Source organism: Chenopodium album, chromosome 1 (genome assembly GCF_948465745.1).
Source record: "Chenopodium album chromosome 1, dcCheAlbu1.1, whole genome shotgun sequence".
NCBI classification, from domain to species: Eukaryota; Viridiplantae; Streptophyta; class Magnoliopsida; order Caryophyllales; family Amaranthaceae; genus Chenopodium; species Chenopodium album.
The window spans coordinates 34,467,311-34,483,339 of record NC_137834.1 but is presented as its reverse complement, the minus strand read 5'-3'; the positions used below and the strand labels follow the sequence as shown (position 1 = coordinate 34,483,339).

The following is a 16,029-nucleotide window of genomic DNA, read 5'->3' as shown; positions in this document are numbered from 1 at the left end:
GTTGCCTCCCGAGAAGCGCTTGTTTATGGTCTATAGCTTGACCCTTCACCTCATTCAAGGTGGATTAAAGAACATCACCCTCATCAACTTGAGGATTGAATCATAGATGCCCCCAAGCTTGAGAACTAGCACTCCTTGAGGTCTCACATCACCACGAGGAAAAGGAGGGAATGAATCAAGAGCCAATGGTGGCTCATCTTTTCTCTTTCTCTTCTTCTTGTTGATTCTTCTTTTTTTTTCACTCTTCTTTCTTTTCCTTCTAAAAGAGGGATCGAGCTTGGAATCCTCAATATTAGGAAGGGCAACCTCACCTTCCTTAAGAGATCCTTCAAACCAAGCGGGAACTTCAAGGAAGTCATCATACCTCATTGTCACCTTATCATCACGTGGAGGTAAGCTCTCATTAGCAATCACATCATCGACCACATCAACTCTACATACGCTCACTGCCATAGGGCTCTTCAAAACGACATTCTCAACTTGCCTAAAAGGAAAGGGAACCGGGCCTTCAAACTTGTTTGGTTCACTAAAATTAAATGGCTCCTCATTTTGTTCTTGAACCTTCTTCTCAACCACATCATCTACAACCTTGTCCTCCTTGCAAGTTTCGGGTTGATAAGTATGTGAAGGGTTAGTAGATGATTGTAAGGGGATTTTTGTGGTTAAATGGAGAGAAGAAGTTTTGGCTAGTTGGGAATCAACAACTTCATTGTAAGATTTGATTTCTCGAAATTGTTTAGTGATAATTTGACGTCGTTGAAGAATTTGGGTTTGTGTGAGGTCGGGTGGGGATTTTTATTCATACGCTTGAGGACATAGGTCATGATTTTGTTCTTGAGAGTTCTCTTCTTGGTTGGAAAGGTAGGAAAAGTTTTGGGTTGGTGTATTGAAGAGAGGTCCATCTTGGGGGTAGGAGTTTTCTTACCTTGGAGGTTGTTGAATTTGTTGGGATTGAGCTTGGGTTGCAAACTCTTCTTCCCTCAAAGTGAAAGCCTCACCTTGCTTGGGATTGAACTCTCTACAATACGATGCATCATGATCCGTCCCACCACAACAAGCACATGAGAAATCAATTATTTGTGAAGGTTTTGAACACAAACCAACACTTGAGTTCAACTTGGAAAGACCTTCATCCAAGAGCTCAACTATGTGCTTATGTTGGCCGAATTTCTCCAACTCATAAAGATCTCCTTCCTTCCCTTAGGACCTTGTTTGGCCTCCCCAAGAATAGCTAGTAGCCACTTCTTCAATTGTAGCTTCAACTTGGCTTTTAGGGATCTTAATCAATTGGCCACCGGCACCCGCATCTAGATTGGTCCTTGACATTGGCTCCAAGCCATCATAAAAGAATCTCATGAGCAAATTACGGTTTAATTCATGATGAGGACATGCTCTAATCAAATCCTTAAACCTTTCCCATGAATCCCCAAGAATTCCATCCGGTTCTTGCTCAAAGGAAGCTATCTTCCTCCTCATTTTTGCGATTTGCTCATCGGAAATGAACCTCTAGAGAAAGGCCATTGCAACTTCCTTCCATGTGGTGAGAGAGTTAGGCTTCAAAAGCTTGAGCCATTTCTTTGCTCTTCCGGTGAGAGATTGTCGAAAGAGATGCATACGAATGTAATCTTGGCTCACTTCATTTGTTTACATCGAATCATTGCACACAACTCAAGGAATCGGTCCAAATGCCCAATGGGGTCTTCACTTACGCCTCCGAAAAATTTCTCAATTTGCACCATCCTAGCATATTGTGGATGGATTGTTAAATTAGTCTCGGTGGTCGGGAGAAGTATACCACTTGTGAGCTCATAGATTTCCGGATTTCCAAACTCCCTAAAAATAAGGTCATCCTCTTGTCTTGCCATATCTCTCTTTGGATACAACAAAGCTAAGCACACGATTAGCAATGACAAGTAGGATTAAGGAAGCAAAATAAAAGAAAGGAAAGCAAATAAAATGACTCTAACAATAGCAAAAAAAAAAATGTTAAACAAGCCGCTTCCCCGGCAACGGCGCCAAAATTTGATCGAGGGTTAGATAGGTCGTTAAGCTACTACCCTAATAAAATTAATCATTTATAATACCTAAACTTACACCAAACTAGTTAGTGGCAATTAAAGGGTCAAACCACTAGGGAAGCACACTAATTAAACAATAATCACTAATGCAATAGTAAAAAGGGAATTGTTTTTGTTGGTTTTGTTGAGTAAGAACACTAAAACTACAAATATGCAAGAAAATGATGATTTAAATCAAGGGAAAATGACTCTAGGGAATACAGGGGGTGTCAAATATGATTAGAAAGAGGGGATTAATAATTATTATCATGAAACACATGCCAAAGAACACAAGATTCTACCCAAACAATTCATTCTCCTGCAATAGTCTAGGCAAATCAATGAAAGAGGTCTACACATCATTCTCATGCATCCTATTAGTTACAATCAAATCAAGAGAATACAGAAACACAATCCGTAAAAACTCCACTTTAATAACTCATTCTCATGCAATCATTAAAATAGAGATGATCTTAATCTAGTTCAAATCACTTTCATGCATTTAAACTAGAAAACATCAAATAGAGTGTAACAATAATCTCAAGCTATTAAAAATCATGTCTTTCATCAATTTATGGCATAAGTTCAATCCAACCATCATCATTCATCCAATATCAACTCATATCTTCCACCCCATTCCCCTAGCTAAAAGATTAGCCTAGAGAAAGGAGATTAAACATAATATCAAAACTAGAAACAAACTCAAGAAACTCAAAACAAAACATGGTTAAAAACAATGAAATCAATATCAACTAGATGAAATAATAAGACTAACAAAAATAAGCAACAATAAATGCAAATAAATAAAGCTAAAGGAAAGGATTAGAACTTACTAAAGAAAGGAAAAGATGAAAACTTGAATTCTTGCTTGATTGAAGATTAATCTTGAGCAAAGTTGGGTACTTGGAAGAAAATTGATCAATAATCTACTTTCTCTCTCTAAAATTTATTTAATCTAACCCTAAAACCTAGAGAGAGAAGCTCTCCTAAACTAGAGAAAAAGATCTAATAATCTCCAACCGTCCCGTCAAAAAACAAGCCTTGAATATAAATAGATATGCGCAAAAACGCTGAACAGGGCTCGATGTGCGCATGGGCAAGGCGGCTGCCCGCCCGCGCCTTTGTGGATTGGGGCTTGCTAGCTGAGTTGTGCGCCCGCGCGCCTTGGGTGTGCGCCCGCGCACAGGTCGCAGACAACCCGCGCAAATCTCTCTGCCTCGCTTATAAAATTTACATCCTTCTGCGCGAGTTCTGACAGGGCTGCCAGCCCGCGAACTATGGCCGCTCTCTCGCGCACATTTTGCGCTCCCTCGTACCTTGCTTCTTTGATTCTACTCTCGTGCTTACTTGTCCTCTTCTTTGCAATCCAATACTTTAAATACCTAAGCACAATCACTAAGGGAAGCAATAAGGTAAAGGAAACGGTGAAAATACGCAATAAAGGGAAGCATTTAAGCATATCGTGATTTCATCCAAAACCCATCGAGACAAGTATGAACGCACTATTTGAACAAAACAACTACAAAACACATCAAGACAAGCTAAAACAAAGCATAAAAATTACCCTAAGCATGACATAAATGTCACTTATCAAACTAAAAACTTAAAATATAAACATAGAAAATACGAGAAATTTAAGTAAATTAACAAAATAAGCTAAAAACTACAAAAATACATAAAATAGAGATCAAATGAGAAAAATAAGAAAAAGATTGAAATAAAGCGTAAATTTAGGGAAATTATTAGAAACTAAACTGGAAAATAAGCATAAAAATACCCTAAAAGTGACATAAAAGTCACTTATCACTACCTCTCTATGACCCTTCCCTGAATGGGATGAGCGCACTTTGTTTTTCTCTCCCGAAAACCACATTTCTGAGCGGGTGCGTCGCGGAATCATTAGAGGGAGGACTTGTAGCCACGGTTCTGGCAACGAGACCATTGGCTATTTGTACAACAAATATTTTCTCAAAGATGAGGAGTTGCGACGGCTTTGGGAGTCTTGTGGGCTGACTGCCTTGCTTCAGGCCACCACGTAGTTTGAGCTTTGGTGGATTTCTTTTAGGACATCACCAACACCTTTCAATTTCCTTGGGGCAAGATGACTGTCACCCCTGCTAACTTTAGTCTTATCTCGGGACTAGAGTTCCGTTCGACTGCACTACCATTTGTCAGTAGGATTACTGTCCTTTCTCTGATAGTTGAGGAGATGTTAGCTCCGATTACCATTCGGGCTCATGCTGAGATTGAGCCGACACGACTTAGTTCTCGGTGTATCCGCTAGTCTACTATGGCGATGGATTTTAAGCATGATGCGACCACCAGGGAGCAATGGGTGCGCATCTTCGTTCTTATTTTGCTGTCAAGGACTTTTTCTCCTGACAAAGGCAACCGAGTGCTTCTCTACTACCTTCCTACTCTCCGCGACCTTCAGCTGGTCGGGACTTATGATAGGGCCAGCTTGGCCTATGCCGATTTCTTGCTGGGCTTGCGACGATCCTATCGTCACAGAGCTTTCACAGGAGATATCGCACTCTCCAGCTTCTGGAGAATCGTAGAGGTATAATTTATCCCTTTTTTTCAAAGTTAGCTCTAGATTCTTACTAGCATTCGCTGATCTTCTTTTGTTTTAGTTGATTTGGTTCTTTGAGAATTTTCCGTTGCTAGCACCGGCGAGACCATCTCCTCGCGAGCTCCCTATTGGCGGCTGTTGGTGAGGTCGCATCAGTGATCAGGCCACTACAGCCCATGTTCAAGAGTTGATCCTCTCGGTATTTTCTTTTGAACACTTGTCTCTTATATCGCCTTTTAATAGACTTTTATCTCACAGACGTATCTTGTAGGAGCCTGATATGGTGTATCGGCCATGTGCCAATCTAATTATTCCTGTGCGGGCTGTGCAGTACACTACTAAGCATTGCTACTTTCAAGGGACGTACGAGGCCGTGGTGTACCTCGGTGAGAGGGTGGCTATTCAGCACTCTTCGCAGATTTTTTGTCGTCCCTGCACCTCCGCCTCGACACATGTTCCATGAGGCGATGCTGATAAACCTGCTGGAGAGGTCACCTACTGGTACCCCTTGGCGGTCTCATGTCCGTCCGGGGCGGTGCTACAAGGAGGATTTGCTGCCACTGCTAGCTCCGGCCCCTGTTTTATCTGAGGAGGCGGCGGTATGCTTTTTATCTTTTAGTTCTTTGCTAGATAGCCCCCAAGTTGACCTTAATCACTTAGCTTTGCTTTTTGCCTGGCTGCGCCTTCTAAATTCGTTCCTCCTCGGATGTTCATCAGCTACCAGGGGACGTACGACACGGTTGAGGAGATGATTCTTTCGGCTCCTGAGGATCAACGCTTTGCGAGCGGTTTATTCCTCATCACCAGACTCGGGTGAGTTACCTATGTGCTATTTATTTATACTTGTCTTATATCGTTACTGACTTTGTTTTTTTTTACAGTTCTCTCGCGAGGTGGTGACAGCGATGGCGAGGTGCATAGACTCCTGGTGAGGATGAGGAGGGTAGCTTCCTGTCATCGCGACGGCGTTGCTGAGGAGGTATCTTTTTTCCTTTATTTTAAATTGTATATACTCTTGTTTTCTTTGCATATGACTTGATTTTATTTTTCAGGGACAACCTTTTCCTTCACGTACTCGGACGAGACCCGAGTCAAGAAAGGAGCCAGCTAGGTCCGGCTCGAGGCGTCGCCGCACTACTTCTGGTGGCCGAGGTGGCCGATCTAACGCTGCTCGGTCCAAGACATTGGAGGGTTCTGGTTCTTCATCCGAGGGTGTATAGACTGGGCCGATATGCCAAGGAGGCGCGACATCGGCTCCTCCGGTGGGTGGTGGGACGTACAAGTTTGGCTAATCGTCGCAGCAACCACAACAGCCTCAGGCTTTGTCGATTCATTACCGGGGCGAGCATGGGTGGACATGCCCTGAGTTAAGGTACCCGCCTCCCGGCGAGTCTGGAGCTGGTGAGGAGCATACTCCTCGGTCTGCAATGTTCTTCGATATGATGAACATTCCTTATCATCTACGTCCTCCGCCACCATCGTTGTACTGGTGTTTTCATTTATTTTGGCTTTCTATGACATTGTCGATTGTATTGTATGACTTGCATTTTAGACACATTTGTATATATAAACTATTATCTATGTTTATATTATATTTGCCTTTTATTTTTCATTTTACGTGCATATGTGTGTGTGCAAAAAATTTGTGATTAATTTTGCGCAAAAATTTCCGTCAATTTATTAATAATGGAGGGTATCCAACTTTCTCCCCCAAAAAGAGAAAAGGAAAAATAAATCGGACTAAAATAAGCCTAAATTTAATTAAACTCGAATAAATCCAAAAAAGGAAATATATATTTAATTTTTTTTGTGTAGGGTGATTGAACAAAAGGCATAATTGTAAAGTCATTGTATGAATTCGAATCATAATAAGAAAAACTCTGTATGCATAGCGCGCTGAGGTGGCGTTGTAGCATCATTCGTCACGACGCGCTGTAGTTGTTGTCTGGCGCTGCAGTTGCTTTCCTTCGAATTCTTTCAGGAGTCGAACTGCATCAGTTTTGTGCATAAATAGCCCTCTAATCTGCCGGTTTTTGTATAATTCGAATAGATTAATTATTAATTATAATCTTAGTTTCTCAACAAGTAATCATGTCTTTGGTCACTAAGAGTTTTAGCGATTTCATTCGTGAGTGGTGTCGGTGTATGACTGCTTAAGAGAGAAAAGAACTTGACTTTTTTCACATGGGAGGTGTTTATGGTATTAAAGGGGTAGATCTTGACATAGATTTTATTCATACCGCCATATAATATTGGGATACAGACACACATTAATTTTAGACTAGGCTGTGATGAAATTAGCCTTTACCAGAAGAATTTGGTGCCATTCTAGGCTTCCCTTCTTTAGATCTTGCGGTAATTCCTAGAGTGAATGAGTATTATTATAAAGATTTTGAGCGCTTCTTTAATTTAAAGACATGGATCTAACAAATATTGTAGATGGTAGCATAGTTAATCTAAAAGAATTTGCACACCACTATTTTTATAGACCGTAATCTAAGTCTTTTCATGTTTATAGAAAAAGGGTTTTTCTCTTTTGTATGCTTAGCCAATATATTCTCACTAGTTGCAGAAGTAATGAGGGTCAAGCAGTTATAATAACTGTCTTGGAAAAAATTGAATCTAGAAGGAATCTAATGCCATTAATTGTTTGAGAGACTATGCTTCGTCTACATGAATTCAAGAAAAATCCAAAAGCACCTTTTCGGGGCTATCCAATTTTATTATAGGTATAAAAATAATATTTTTAATTACAGATATCAAAAACATATTTTGGTATAGTAATACTAATTATTTGCATTGAATTTTTGCAGATTTGGCTAATGGAGAGACTAGAATGAATTAGTTCTCCTGACAATATTGAAAAATACACTCCAAACTTTGTAAGACGAAAGAAGCGTTTCTCTAAAATGGGTCACCATGAGTAGAGTAACATATTTACCTCTTGTAACTTTGCTATCAAGTGGGTCGTCCCATGGTGGAAAATTGAGAAGATGGTTGGTGTCAACAAGCAACCCTTCTGCCGTCTTAGCTTCCAAGCTTAACTAAGATGACTTTTTATTATCCCTGCAGGGTAAAAAGGCAGTATGGTTTGCTTTAAAAAATTCCTTATGGGGATCTCCGTCGTCCCTATGAATTTCTTGTATCTCAAGCATTACAGAAGTTTGACACATATTGGAGTGCTAAGCCTTTATGGGAAGTGATTACCCAAAAGGTTCCTCCTTCCTTGCCCAATAATGTGAAGAATTGGCTTCTTAATAAGCCTAAAAAGGATGAAAAGAAAGATCAAAATAGTTACAATGTGAAGAACCGTCTAGGTGACAAGGTAATTCCTGTTTAGGAACGCTTGGGTGAAAAAGTTAAATTCAAACACCTTTGATGCGTAAGAAGAAAGACACTACTAAGGGCAAAGAGAAAAGAAAATCTGACACTTCAGAAAAGAAAGTTTGGGTGGAAAAGAAACATGGTGTCCTAGCTAAAGGAGAAACCATTTACTCCAAGATTGAATGTAGGTCCTCTAAAGGATGCCTAATAGCTAAAGTCATGGATGATGAAGAAGACGCTGACAAAAATTGGAAAAGAGCAAAGAAAGAAAAAAAGATTAAAGCATTGCTTAACTTCCAATTTATTAGACTAGTTTAATTTTAAAGTTAATTTCTTTTATTTAGAATTTATTTAAATTCCATCAATAATTCATGTTTACTTTATTTTATTAATGCAATTTCAGCTTTTTAATTAAATTAACTTTTCAATTAATAATTTATTAAAGCAATGAAAACTACTAAAATTATTTTCCAGAAAATTTCTCTAATACGGAAATCGAAAATTTTCCACAATACACAAAAATTTGCCCAAATATTCGCAGAAAATCGGCGCCGTGATTATAAGTCTGCCGCTAGACGTTGCTTTTGTCGCCAGGCGATAGGCTACGTCGCCTTGTGCTGCAGTCTGCCGACTGGCGAAAGACTTTTTATTTTACACTGATGCTGAGTTGAATTTTTTTTTATGCGTACGTATAAAGGGTTGCCTACGTATCCTTTCCTAAGGAATCAGGCCAAACTTAGCTCTCTTGAGTGTCTTACTCAAGTAATTATGGGTAATACTTTTTTAGTTTGTCAAGGTTTGTCATGTTTGAAAAATCATTACCATCCATGTCAGTTAATTTTGCAGCACCTCGTGACATGATGGCTTTTACAATATATGGTCCGGACCAATTAGGTCTAAATTTGCCTCTTGAATCCAAAACATTTTTCCTTAGTGCTTTTAACACCAAGTCTCCTACTTTGATGTTTCTTGTCTTTACCTTCTTATTAAAGTGTCTAGCCATACGGGTTTGATAGCTTTGAGTATGATGTAGAGCGTCTAGTCGCTTTTCATCACATAGAATTAGCTCTTCATGTCTTTCCCTAGTCCATTCGACTTCATCGAGTTTACTTTCCAATGCAATGCGTAGAGAAGGTATCTCTAGCTCTATAGGTTGTACAGCATCCATTCCATAAACCAAGGAGAATGGTGTATTTCCTGTGAATGTACGAATTGATGTGCGATAACCCCAAAGTGAGAAATGGAGTTTTTCAGGCCAATCTTTATAATTCTCTGTCATTTTCTCACTATTAGTCTTAAAATTTTTGTTAGCTGCCTCAATTGCTCTATTTGCTTGGGGTTTATAAGGGGAGGAATGATGGTGTTGAATACCATATTTTTGTAGTAGTTCTTCACGTTCTGCTTGAAAGTGAGTTCCATTGTCACCTATCATCTCATGCAGGACTCCATATCGACAAAAAATGTTCCTTTCGATAAAGAGTGCTACATGTTTTTCAGTGAGTTTAGCGTATGACTGTGCTTCCACCCACTTCGTGAAGTAATAAATTTCTACTAGAATTTATTCGTGACCTTCTTTCCCTAGAAGGGTAATTTTTCCAATGATATCAATTCCTCAAGTTGAAAATGGCCATGGTGATGTGTAGGTGTAGAGTAGGGATGGAGGAACATGTTGCAAGCTAACGTATATTTGGCATTAAGGGCATCTTTTTACGTATTGATGATAGTCCCTATTCATGGTAGTCCAATAATACCCTTCCTGCATTGTCTTTTGGACTAGCATCTTGCCATTAACATGAGTTTTGCAAACGCCTTCGTGAACTATCATCATAGCTCTTTGGGCTTCCTTACACATAAGAGAGCTCGACCATTAGTTACCCTTTTGTGTAACTCGTTGTCTATGAGTACATATTGGGAAGCCAAGAGTCTTAATGCTTGTTTTGCTCTTTTGTTAGCATGAGGAGGATATTCTCATTTGGTGACATAGTTGAGTATATCTGTATACCATTGTTCATCATCTTCTTCATCTTGGACCACTTTATCGTCTTCTATGGCTTGAATGTAAGTCAGTTTATTCCTTTCTCTATGTTTAAAGGCATTTGCTCGATTTCCGTAGGAATCCTAACCATTTAGGCTAGTCTTTCCAAGGTATCAGCAAATTGGTTTTTCTCTCGAGGTAGATATGTGTATTCTACCTTTTCCCACTGGTTAGTGAGAGTTTCCAGATAAGTTTGGCAAGGGGATAATTTTTCACTCCTTACTTTCCATCTTTTAGAGATTTGGTTGATGATCAAAGAAGAATCTAAACATTCGGAGTTTCTTTACTCTTAATGCGAAAGCTGTTTCGAGGCCTACCACGCATGCTTCATATTCTCCAGCGTTGTTGGTAACATCGAAATCTAACTTTATAGAGATAGGAACATATTCTTCTTTAGGTGATACTAAAAGTACTCTAATGCCACATCCCTTTTGGTTTGAGGCTCCGTCGATGTATAAAGTCCAAGTGTCATCTTCTGTTACCATCAATTCTTCATCTGGAAATTCGTTGTCATGTATTGGCGTCGAATCTTCTATTGGAATATCTACTAAGAAGTCCTAGACTACGGATCCTTTAATAGCCTTTTGAGGCATGAACCTTACATCAAATAGGGCTAGTTTGACTATCCACCTTGATATGCGCCCATTAAGTGTAGAATTTTCGAACAAATACTTGAGTGGATCCATTCGAGATACTACAAAGATTATATGCACGAGGCATAATTTCTTAAGAGGTGTGTAGCGTACTTCGTACTCGAGCATTTTCTTTCTTTGGTAGTAGATTGAGTTTTCTTTTCCTTCTACTTCTTGTGCGAGCATAGCCCCCATTATCTCTTGGTGACTGATAAGTACAACCTAAGAGGTATCCCTAGAAGCGTTAGTGTTAATACGGGAGGATTTGCGAGATAGGCTTTGATCTTTTCAAAGGTTGTTTGACACTCATCGTCCCATATTACTAGCACATTTTTTTGAGTTTCTTGAATATTGGTTCACATATTGTTGTTAACTTTGATGTGAACCTACTTATGTATTGCAATCGGCCAATAAATCCTTGAATTTGTTTCTCGGTTTTGGGCGGCGGTATTGATATAATTGCCTTGATCTTGGTTGGGTCTATCTCTATTCCTCTAGAGCTTATGACATATCCCAAGAGTTTTCCTAAGGTGATTCCAAAAGCACACTTGGATGGATTCAACCTCATATTGTATTTCCTTAGCCTTTCGAAGAACTTTCTTAAGGCGACTTGATGTCCAGGGCAATCCTTTGATTATACAATCATATCATCCACGTAGACTTCAACCTCTTTGTGCATCATGTCATGGAGTAGGGCAGTTGCTGCTCGTTGGTAAGTAACACCCGCTTTTTTAAACCCGAATAGCATTACCGTGTAAAAGTAAGTACCCCAAGGTGTTATAAATGTTGTTTTCTCCATGTCTTCTTCCGCCATGAGAATCTGGTTGTACCTTGCGTATCAATCCATAAACGAGAGAAGCGCGTGATTCACTATATTATCTACTAAGATGTCGATGTGTGGTAAAGGAAAGTCGTCCTTTGGACTTGCCTTATTTAGATCTCTATAGTCAACACACAACCTTACCCTTCCATCCTTCTTTATAACTGGGACCACGTTTGCAACCCATTCGGGGTATTTAGATACCCTGATAAAACCTGCAGTTATTTGCTTTTGAACTTCTTCTTTTTATTTAAGAGCTACGTCGGGTTTCATTCGACACAACTTTTGTTTTACAGGTTTCATTCCTAGAATTAGCGGTATAGTGTGTTGAGCTATTTCTCTATTAATACCTGGCATATCGTCATATGACCAAAAAAATACATCCAAAAATTCTTTAAGTAGATTAATTAAATCGGTTTTTTCAGCTTCAATCAGTGTTAGTCCGATTTAAAATTCTCTTTAACGGTTTGATCGTTTGAGATATATATAGTTTCAGTATCCTCAATTACCGCTTTTTTTTTTAAGTCTTTCCATTGCTTTAATGATTTCTTTGTCATCTTTATTTTTAGTTAAGCAATGCTCATCATCTTGGATTAGAGAATAACATGAGGAGTAATAGGAAGAAGACATATTAATGAACTCGGAAATCATTACATCAAATAAGGAAATTTTCTCTAGGACTTGATTACTAACTATCCTAGGATTAGATGCTACAACTAAAGACTTAGAAGAATCTATAGGAGAAGACTCTGACTCTGACTCTGACTCAGACGACTCTTAAAACATTAATCCTGGTCCTGTTGTTATGGAGATCTTTATTTAACTTGGAGTAGTCACCTTGACTCTTTTGCGACATCCTTGCACTAAACCATCTGCTGGAGTGATGAGCTTCGAAGGATCAAAGTTTTCCCTTTGTAAGACCGTTTGAATGAGCGAGGAGTTGTCCTCTATATACTTTGTCTCATTTTTCTCGCGCCCAAAGAGGAGTCCCATGACATTAAAGTCAAATCATGCGGGTGCTTTCTCCTTGGGGATAGGAGTTTGGATCTCATCTAAAAAGTATCAATTCAGAAAGAATTCAAACCCAGGTTGTCTTATGCCATTTATAACAAAGGGCTCGGGAAATTCGTGGCATGGATAGTCCACTCCTTCTCTTATAAATTGTCCATTGTGAGTAAGTGGATATTGGTCCATTGGGATTGCTTTCTTTTGGGTACGAGCATTCTTACACGCCTTGGACTTTTCCTGGGCTCGCTTTAGATCTTCTATAGTCGGTTCGAAACCAAGTCAGAAAGTATCTAAATTAGGGAGGTCAGGTAGTTACATTTGTTTTTCTATATCTTTTTTCTTTCCAAGAGTCATTCCAAGAAAGTGTCCCTGTTTTTTTTCGGATAGCATTTATTGTCATATTAGGGTGGGGGTCATGGCAAAGCGGGGTCCTTTCATCTTCCTCGGTTAAGGAGACCTCTTCATTAAAGCCCCACAAGTCTTCATTATTCTTATCGTGCTCCACGTTAATAATTGGATTTTCAACAGCTTTAATCCTCATAGGTGAAGCGTCGATTGTAATAGGGATCCCTCCATCTATAGCCTTTACTTGTTAATAAAGGGATGAAGGGTAGGCCTTAAGGTCATTAAGCCTAGGGCGTCCCAACAATAGGTTGAAGGATAGTGGCATGTTCTATTGCCCTCACCGTTACATTCATGGTACTCTTTCCAAGAGCTTGGTGCCGAGTATTGTCGTAAGCACTTATTCCTTACGTGTGAAAGTGTGGAAATTCTAGTGTTGCAGTTAGTTTTATTTCTTATTTTTCTCTCTGTTATTGAAAACCTATTTTAAGAAAACAGTCAATCCAGTTTGGTTTGCTCCATGGCAACGGTCCAATAATGGTGTATTTGGGTCGGGTTCAAAAAGAGCTTTCAAACAATATATTATAAGCCCAATTTCGATGAATAATGAGGAAATTATGGCCAAATTACTAAATTGGGCCTAGTTTGATCTTTATATGCGACCAATTGATCTAGAGGGGGGAATTTAAAGATTTATCATTCCACATGCAATTAGGATTGATTATAGCTTTCGAGAATCTTCTACACTACAAGAAATTTGATTTTTGGCAACGAGAAAAATTGTAGCTAAAAATATTTTTGGCAACAAAACTACTTTTTTGGCAACAAAATTGGGTTGTTATGGCAGATGCCGTTACTAAAGATATCTGCAACGAGTTTTTTTTTGTTGCGAGAAATGGAATATTGGCAACAACAAATTTGTTTCCAAATATATGTTGTTGCTATATCTAAATGTCAGACTAATGTAGAAACTTATTATTAGCAACAATAAAAATTGTTATGAAAAATATATATTTAGCAACGAAAGTTTTCGTGGCGAAAAACAAATTTTCGCAACGAGTGTTTTTGATACCAAAAACACTTTTTGGAGTAGTGAACTGTTTCATAGTCATTTATTTACACAATATTCCTGCTCGCACTTATATAGTTGTGCATGGTAAAACAAAACTTGTATTTTTTTTCTTGAATTGTAAAAATATAAAACAAAATATTTAACTACACATAATTAGTACCAAAATAATTGACATACATATACAAATTTGAAAGTATTGTCCTTACAATACCCATCAACTTTAATAATAATGACAATGGTTAACTAAAAAGTGATGAGTGAAAGTTTGTGACAAAAAAGTTAGAAGGTGTTGTACTCAAATATGTCTTCAACAAATTCTCCTCACTGCATGTCCAAAATATATGTAGATGCCAAAAGTGATGGGTAGATTTTTTGACCAAAAAGTTAGATGGTGCTCAACAAGTTCTCTTTTTACTTGACTTTTCATTCACAATCATAATCTTCATGACATCCATTACTGAAAACAGATTAAAATGAATTAGTCAACAAAAATGAACAAATAAACCTAAGCAATATATTCCATTACACATAAATAGCCATAATAGTTAACCATTCTAGTTATTAAGAAAAAAATACATAACTTAGGCGACCAATTACCTATGCATGCATCACCATAGTTAACCATTTAACACAATGATGTTTGGAGAAATTATATAAGCTTTTTTCCTATAACTTAATTAAAAGCATATTATACATATTTTTTTTAAAGCTAGAAGTGTGTTATAAGTAGTTTTTATTGACAATTTATTTAAAATTATATCAATAGTTTAACAATAAGTCATCGTATGTACCTGGTCAAGTTATTTATCATCTGCATAAATCGCTTCTCCATGTCTGCCACAATGCGTTTTTGCTCTTCTTTATATTCGTCCATGTCCTTCTTATTCGCCTCCAACTCACTTTGTAGATGAGTTATTTGTTCTTGTTGTTTGCGCATAATTTGTTGTTCTTCTTCTTGTAATCTCGCTTTGGCTGAACCTCCATATCCATTGCCTTTGCCTCGAGTGTACCCAGATTTGGGGCCAAGTACATGAATCAACATTTCTTCTTGTGTTTGAGGACGTGGTTGGTCAGTGATGAGTGACATTTATGTCACTCTTAGGGAGTAGTTTTAGAGTCATTTTCGTGTTTATTTTATCTTATTTTCCCTTTCTTTCTCTTGTTTTCTCTTAATAACATTTCTAGCTTATTTTGGTCATTTTGGTGTGTTTTAGTTTATTTTCTTTATTTTATTAGTTTTAGTCTATTTTCCTATTTTATTTTTATCTTATTTGCTTGCGTAGTTTTAATTATTTTTAGTTTTAGTTTTGTGCCTCTTATTTTCTATTTCATTTTATTTATTTCCATTTTATTTATTTTTATTTTTATTTTTATTTTTATTTTATTTATCCCAATTCCTTCCTTCGGTTTTGTGTGTAGGGGTTCGGGATTCATGTCAAGTGAGTTCGGGTTCCAATTTGAGTCAAACGCCAAATGCCCATTTCACAAGCATGCTGCCCACTTATCCTTCACCACACTCCTCCTCTCTTTTCCCCTTATCCTCCACCACACCAAAACACCATTTCCACCTTCACCCCGCAGCACCAGCCCTCACCTTCAACCACCAATTTACAGCCTGCAACTCCGCAAACACCAACAACCCACTGCAACAGCCACCGGTTGCCAATCCCCAACCAATCCAACTTCCAACCACCAGCCTTCATCCACCTTCGCGCAACCCCTGCTCACCCTCACCTTCAACCACCAATTTACAGCCTGCAAAACCAACCCAATTACCACCAGCCGCGCCACCGTTCTCAACCACCAACAGCAACACAATCACCCCGCATCACCAATTCGCACAGCAACAGCCCCAAATCAGAGCAGCCCGCAACCCATAGCTCCAATTCATCTCCATTCTCGATACCCTTCGCAGCGGGCACTCACTCCACCCAAACGGCAGCCCTTCACCACACCTGACCCGCAACTACTCAAACCACCAATTAAGCAACCAATCGACCCAAAAACCAGAACAATTAGCAAATTAATCAAGTTCGAGCAAATCAATGAGTGTTCGGCCGAACTTCGAGTCAGAGACTTTGGGGGTTTTGTTATTCGAAGAGGAGTGGTCGAACATACCCTTGGTTCGACCGAACCAACCCCGTAGTTCGGTCGAACCAGCCACCGG

At 38.8% G+C, this 16,029-nt stretch overlaps 1 non-coding gene across 1 annotated transcript; it reads left to right on the top strand.

The window, feature by feature from the left end:
* The first annotated feature begins 1,372 nt into the window (after positions 1 to 1,372).
* Positions 1,373 to 1,479, top strand: LOC145564915 (small nucleolar RNA R71). Its single transcript, XR_014094929.1, has one exon. It is a non-coding gene; the product is annotated as a small nucleolar RNA R71 (small nucleolar RNA).
* Positions 1,480 to 16,029: the final 14,550 nt, after the last annotated feature.